The sequence below is a fragment of the Bos mutus genome, unplaced genomic scaffold (assembly GCF_027580195.1).
Source record: "Bos mutus isolate GX-2022 unplaced genomic scaffold, NWIPB_WYAK_1.1 CTG1158, whole genome shotgun sequence".
In the NCBI taxonomy this organism is placed as follows: domain Eukaryota; kingdom Metazoa; phylum Chordata; class Mammalia; order Artiodactyla; family Bovidae; genus Bos; species Bos mutus.
This window is the reverse complement of record NW_027218621.1, coordinates 1-6,762: the sequence shown is the minus strand read 5'-3', so window position 1 is coordinate 6,762 and position 6,762 is coordinate 1. Positions and strand designations below refer to the sequence as shown.

The following is a 6,762-nucleotide window of genomic DNA, read 5'->3' as shown; positions in this document are numbered from 1 at the left end:
GCCTCAGGCCAGATCAGCCTGAAGGCGCCCGATCTCGCCTGATCTCGAAGCTAAGCAGGGTCGGGCCTGGTTAGTATCTTGATGGGAGACCACCTGGGAATCCCGGGTGCTCGAGGCTTTTTGCCTACCAGAAGAGGTCCTTTAGCCCCGCCGCCGGCCCCGATTCTGATCCCCGCAGCCCCAGCCCCTCCCGGGCCGCGGGGAGCGGGTGGCAGGGCCCCGACTCCCGCTGCAGACCTGGGCTGCCTCCGCGCCCGCGAGCCCTCCGCATTCGCATTCGCTTCCAGGACACCCGACGACCGCAGTCCTGCCTCCACCTGGGGCTCCTTTGGCTTGCCTCAGGCAATCCCGGGCTTGCACCGACTCCAGCCAGAGCCCCGCCCCCGCCCCACCCCCTGCCTCGCAGGCGATCACAAGATGCGCTGCAGGCGCGCAAGACGACAGATAGATGTGCCCAAACGGGCATCTATCTTGTTCACTTATACTGTGGGTGGATCTATGCCTGGGAGTCGGACTGCTGGACCATAGGCTACTTCCACTTTTAGTTCCTTCGGGACCTCCATATTCTTTTCCATACCGCCTCCCACGCCTATTCCTACCACCGTGGAGGAGAGTCCCTTTGCTCCACATCTTCCAGCATTGGTTATTGACAGACATCGCAGTGAGGCCCAATCGACTCATGTGAAGTGGTCCTCCTGGAGTTTGGAGTTGAGCCTCTCCAATCATTAGTGATGTGGAGCAAGATGACCTTTTGGAAATGCAGATGCAATGCTGTCACCTCCCTGCTCCAACGGCTCTCGTATTTTCCCAGCATATTGAAGATACGACCACCTCCCTTCAGGCTTGCTCCTCACGTTCTTCTCTGATGTCTTTTGCCTGGAATGCCCTCTGCACTCTTTGGCTTCCATCCCATAGGGCATTTTTCGTTTCTTGAATGTCCTAAGTGTTCCTGGTCACATAGCCTTCCAAGATGCTATTTTCCCGGCCTGAAATTCTTCCTGCATCTCAACCCTGGTTTACCTAGGTTCAACCTATGGACCTCAACGAAATGGTGCCTCTGGAGAGCCTTCCCTGACACCCAGGTTTTGTGGTGAGGGAAGAGGCCCCTCTATAGGTTCTCAAAGGATCTGCCTGTGATGTATCATTAGAGTCGTCTCAGTGAAAGCAGGAACTCTGTGTCTTCTTCTCTCCACCTTCTATTCCCTGAAACTTATTACATGCCTCCTAGCTCATCGTAGGTGCTCAGTATTTACTTAGTGTGTGAAAGACAGAAAAGCTCTTGGAAGCCTCAAGGGGTCACTTGGCTCGGCACTTTTGATCTCTTTGTATATTTGGCGATTCAATTCTTTCCTTTCCTGGGTTGATGTGTACACTATATTCGAGGCACAATCTAAGGCATGAAGACATATCCATACATAGAGGTTCTTGCTTTCAAGGAACTCGTACAGCAGATTTCTACAAGTTAGGGCTTTTCAAATGCTCTAGAAGAATGTGAACGTTCAGTATGCTCCATTTTCATTTCAAAGAAAGATCGTTTGACTTCCATAGCAAAGGTGGAGACCTTCCAACGTTGAGTCCAATACTTATACCTTGACCATTTCAGGCAAGTCTTGTGGTTCCTTCTGGAGGTGTGCGGCTCTTGCAGAAATGTGAAGATCTTCCATCGTCCCTCAGACTTTGGTGTCATTTGCAATCATCCAGAAAGCTTCCAGGTCTAGGTTCCAGACCACCACCACACACAGTCAGTAGCCAACGGAGGGGATTCCAGGAATACGCATTGTTCACCGGGCATTACTGCTGATATTGTTGCTGCACACTCAATGCAGTGGGCAGGGCCTGGATTGTCCACTGGGTGTCATGTGGAATGGAAAGAAGGGCTCCCACCCCACACACACACACACACACCACCCCACTGTTGACAGCCTTGTGACGAGAAACGGTCCCCGAAACAAGAATCAGACAAACCAGAGAAGCCCAGATGATAGTCCTTGAGATGAAGGAACTAAGCAGCTGGTTGAGATGGCACCAAGGGGAAAGGTTGCCCTTTTGGTCTACCCCTCTACTCCTTTCTTCCTGGACGCCTTAAGGTTTTGTCACGGAGATTTGAAAGAAAGTGCACAAAAGTCATATGTGTTGAATCAAGATTTTGCATTTAACCATCTCTCAAAAAGGAAGAGAGCTTCACCTGCACATGTTTCTTTCAAAAACGTCAATTGCTTTTCAATTCTGGGGTTTCTCTCTTGCCTTGTTCACTTAGCCTTAACAGTAAAAATCCACGAAAACTACATAAAGATTCAAAGATGCCAACAAAGGACAGCTTCTGTTTTTGAAATCATCTTTCCATTTAGTAGAACACGAGCTCTATTCTTTGTATTTTGCCTAGGGAATGAGCAATGTCCTGGTTCAGATGGCAAGGCATCCGCGCAGCAGGAGACTGGGGTTTGATCCCTGGGTCGGGAAGATCCCGCCGAGAAGGAAATGGCAACCCACCCAGTATCCTCGCCTGGGAAATGCCACGGACAGAGGAGCCTGATGGGCCGCAGTCCATGGGTTGTATTAAAGGGGCTCAACCCAGCAACTACGAACACAAGTATTTCCAAAGACCACACTCAAGTGTGTGTGTGTGTGTGTGTGTGTGTGTGTGTGTCTCTCTCTGCCGCCTTGGAGTCTGTCTCGAATCTTCATGTATTTCTGCCTCTGTATCTCCTGACAGCCAGCCGCCGCCTGCTCGCCTGGCCCCGCCTCTCCCAGGTGCTCTGGCTCTGGCTGAGGAGCTTGCGCAGGCCAGCTGTCTCCCTTGGTGTGGGTGCGCAGAGTGTCTGTGTGTCTGTCTGTGTGCCTGCCTGTGGCCTGCCTGCTCTCAGGAAGGTCGAGGGCTTGGCGGGGGCAAAGGGGGCCTCGGTAGTGCGAAGGGGAGGGGCTGAGGCGCCCGCCGACCGCGCCCCCTGGCTTCTGGTGGGTTTGGGCACCGGACAGGTGCCGGGCGTTTGGGCGCTGCGCTGCGCGCCAGGCCCGCAGGGAGGTTCAGAGGCCCCTGGGCCGCGGGGGTTGGGAGGCGGCGGGCGCCAAGACCGACACGTCCGGGGCCGCGCGGGCCTGAGCAGCGAATGGGATCGGGGAGGCCCCGCCAGAGAGCGCGGCCGGGTCTGGAGGGCCGCGGGGGAGGGCGCCGAGACCTCCGCACCTCAGCCCAGCCCCAGGCCCCGCGCGACGCATGCACGCACGCCTCCCGGTCAATGGGGGTCCTGAAGCCCTCGGGCCCCGGCCCGCCAGGCGCTTGCTGGTCTGGTGTTGGCGGTGTTCGGGGCGGGCCGGCGCCAGCAGGCTGGAGTCCGCCGCGGTCGTGCGGCTCATACAGCACGCCTCGCGACGAGAGGTGCGCCCGCTGGGTCCGACCTGCAGGGCAGAGCGAAAGGGAGGCGAAGCGCAAGGCTCTTAGGGCGCCCCGAGCCAACCGCCACCGCCTCAGGCCAGATCAGCCTGAAGGCGCCCGATCTCGCCTGATCTCGAAGCTAAGCAGGGTCGGGCCTGGTTAGTATCTTGATGGGAGACCACCTGGGAATCCCGGTGCTCGAGGCTTTTTGCCTACCAGAAGAGGTCCTTAGCCCCCGCCGCGGCCCCGATTCTGATCCCCGCAGCCCCAGCCCCTCCCGGCCGCGGGAGCGGGTGGTCGGGCCCCGACTCCCGCTGCAGACCTGGGTTGCCTCCGCTGCCCGCGAGCCCCTCCGCATTCGCATTCGGGCTTCCAGGACACCCGACGACCGCAGTCCTGCCTCCACCTGGGGCTCCTTTGGCTTGCCTCAGGCAATCCCGGGCTTGCACCGACTCCAGCCAGAGCCCCGCCCCCGCCCCACCCCCTGCCTCGCAGGCGATCACAAGATGCGCAGGCGCGCACAAGACGCACAGATAGATGTGCCCAAACGGGCATCTATCTTGTTCACTTATACTGTGGGTGGATCTATGCCTGGGAGTCGGACTGCTGGACCATAGGCTACTTCCACTTTTAGTTCCTTCGGAACCTCCATATTCTTTTTCCATACCGCCTCCCACGCCCATTCCTACTCACCGTGGAGGAGAGTTCCTTTGCTCCACATCTTCCCAGCATTGGTTATTGACAGACATCGCAGTGAGGCCCAATCGACTCATGTGAAGTGGTCCTCCTGAGTTTGAGTTGAGCCTCCCAATCATTAGTGATGTGGAGCAAGATGACCTTTTGGAAATGCAGATGCAATGCTGTCACCTCCTGCTCCAACGGCTCGATTTTCCCAGCATATTGAAGATACGACCACCTCCCTTCAGGCTTGCTCTCACGCTCTTCTCTGATGTCTTTTGCCTGGAATGCCCTCTGCACTCTTTGGCTTCCATCCCATAGGGCATTTTTCGTTTCTTGAATGTCCTAAGTTTCCCTGGTCACATAGCCTTCCAAGATGCTATTTTCCCGCCTGAAATTCTTCCTGCATCTCAACCCTGGTTTACCTAGGTTCAACCTATGGACCTCAACGAAATGGTGCCTCTGGAGAGCCTTCCTGACACCCAGGTTTTGTGGTGAGGGAAGAGGCCCTCTATAGGTTCTCAAAGGATCTGCCTGTGATGTATCATTAGAGTCGCCCCAGTGAAAGCAGGAACTCTGTGTCTTCTTCTCTCCACCTTCTATTCCTGAAACTTATTACATGCCTCCTAGCTCATCGAGGTGCTCAGTATTTACTTAGTGTGTGAAAGACAGAAAAGCTCTTGAAGCCTCAAGGGGTCACTTGGCTCGGCACTTTGATCTCTTTGTATATTTGGCGATTCAATTCTTTTTCTTTCCAGGGTTGATGTGTACACTATATTCGAGGCACAATCTAAGGCATGAAGACATATCCATACATAGAGGTTCTTGCTTTCAAGGAACTCGTACAGCAGATTTCTACAAGTTAGGGCTTTTCAAATGCTCTAGAAGAATGTGAACGTTCAGTATGCTCCATTTTCATTTCAAAGAAAGATCGTTTGACTTCCATAGCAAAGGTGGAGACCTTCCAACGTTGAGTCCAATACTTATACCTTGACCATTTCAGGCAAGTCTTGTGGTTCCTTCTGGAGGTGTGCGGCTCTTGCAGAAATGTGAAGATCTTCCATCGTCCTCAGACTTTGGTGTCATTTGCAATCATCCAGAAAGCTTCCAGGTCTAGGTTCCAGACCACCACCACACACAGTCAGTAGCCAACGGAGGGATTCCAGGAATACGATTGTTCACCGGGCATTACTGCTGATATTGTTGCTGCACACTCAATGCAGTGGGCAGGGCCTAGATTGTCCACTGGGTGTCATGTGGAATGGAAAGAAGGGCCCCACCCCCCACACACACACACACACCCCACCCCCACTGTTGACAGCCTTGTGACGAGAAACAGTCCTCAAACAAGAATCAGACAAACCAGAGAAGCCCAGATGATAGTCCGAGATGAAGGAACTAAGCAGCTGGTTGAGATGGCACCAAGGGGAAAGGTTGCCCTTTGGTCTGCCCTCTACTCCTTTCTTCCTGGACGCCTTAGGTTTTGTCACGGAGATTTGAAAGAAAGTGCACAAAAGTCATATGTGTTGAATCAAGATTTTGCATTTAACCATCTCTCAAAAAGGAAGAGAGCTTCACCTGCACATGTTTCTTTCAAAAACGCCAATTGCTTTTCAATTCTGGGGTTTTCTCTGCCTTGTTCACTTAGCCTTAACAGTAAAAATCTACGAAAAACTACATAAAGATTCAAAGATGCCAACAAAGGACAGCTTCTGTTTTTGAAATCATCTTTCCATTTAGTAGAACACGAGCTCTATTCTTTGTATTTTGCCTAGGAATGAGCAATGTCCTGGTTCAGATGGCAAGGCATCCGCAAGCAGGAGACTGGGGTTTGATCCTGGGTCGGGAAGATCCCGCCGAGAAGGAAATGGCAACCCACCCCAGTATCCTCGCCTGGGAAATGCCACGGACAGAGGAGCCTGATGGGCCGCAGTCCATGGGTTGTATTAAAGTTGGGCTCAACCCAGCAACTACGAACACAAGTATTTCCAAAGACCACACTCAAGTGTGTGTGTGTGTGTGTGTGTGTGTGTGTGTGTATCTCCTCTTGCCGCCTTGGAGTCTGTCTCGAATCTTCATGTATTTCTGCCTCTGTATCTCCTGACAGCCAGCCACCGCCCGCTCGCCTGGCCCCGCCTCCCAGGTGCTCTGGCTCTGGCTGAGGAGCTTGGCGCAGGCCAGCTGTCTCCTTGGTGGGGGTGCGCGAGTGTCTGTGTGTCTGTCTGTGTGCCTGCCTGTGGCCTGCCTGCTCTCTCAGGAAGGTCGAGGGCTTGGCGTGGGGCAAAGGGGGCCTCGTAGTGCGAAGGGGGGGGCTGAGGCGCCCGCCGACCGCGCCCCTGGCTTCTGGTGGGTTTGGGCACCGGACAGGTGCCGGGCGTTGGGCGCCAAGCTTCGCTGCGCCTAGGCCCGCAGGAGGTTCAGAGGCCCTGGGCCGCTGGGTTGGGAGGCGGCGGGCGCCAAGACCGACACGCCCGGGGCCGCGGGGCCTGAGCAGCGAATGGGATCGGGGGCCCCCGCCAGAGAGCGCGCCGGTCTGGAGGGCCGCGGGTGGGAGGGCGCCGAGACCTCCGCACTCCTCAGCCCAGCCCCAGGCCCGCGCACGCATGCACGCACGCCTCCCGGTCAATGGGGGTCCTGAAGCCCCTCGGCCCCGGCCCGCCAGGCGCTTGCTGGTCTGGTGTTGGCGGTGTTCGGGGCGGGCCGGCGCCAGC

The 6,762-nt window shown here is 55.4% G+C and overlaps 2 pseudogenes; both read left to right on the top strand.

Annotated features, from left to right (window-relative positions):
* Positions 1-118, top strand: LOC138986755 (5S ribosomal RNA; annotated as a pseudogene).
* A 3,344-nt stretch (positions 119-3,462) lies between these two features.
* LOC138986756 (5S ribosomal RNA) lies at positions 3,463-3,579 on the top strand (annotated as a pseudogene).
* Positions 3,580-6,762: the final 3,183 nt, after the last annotated feature.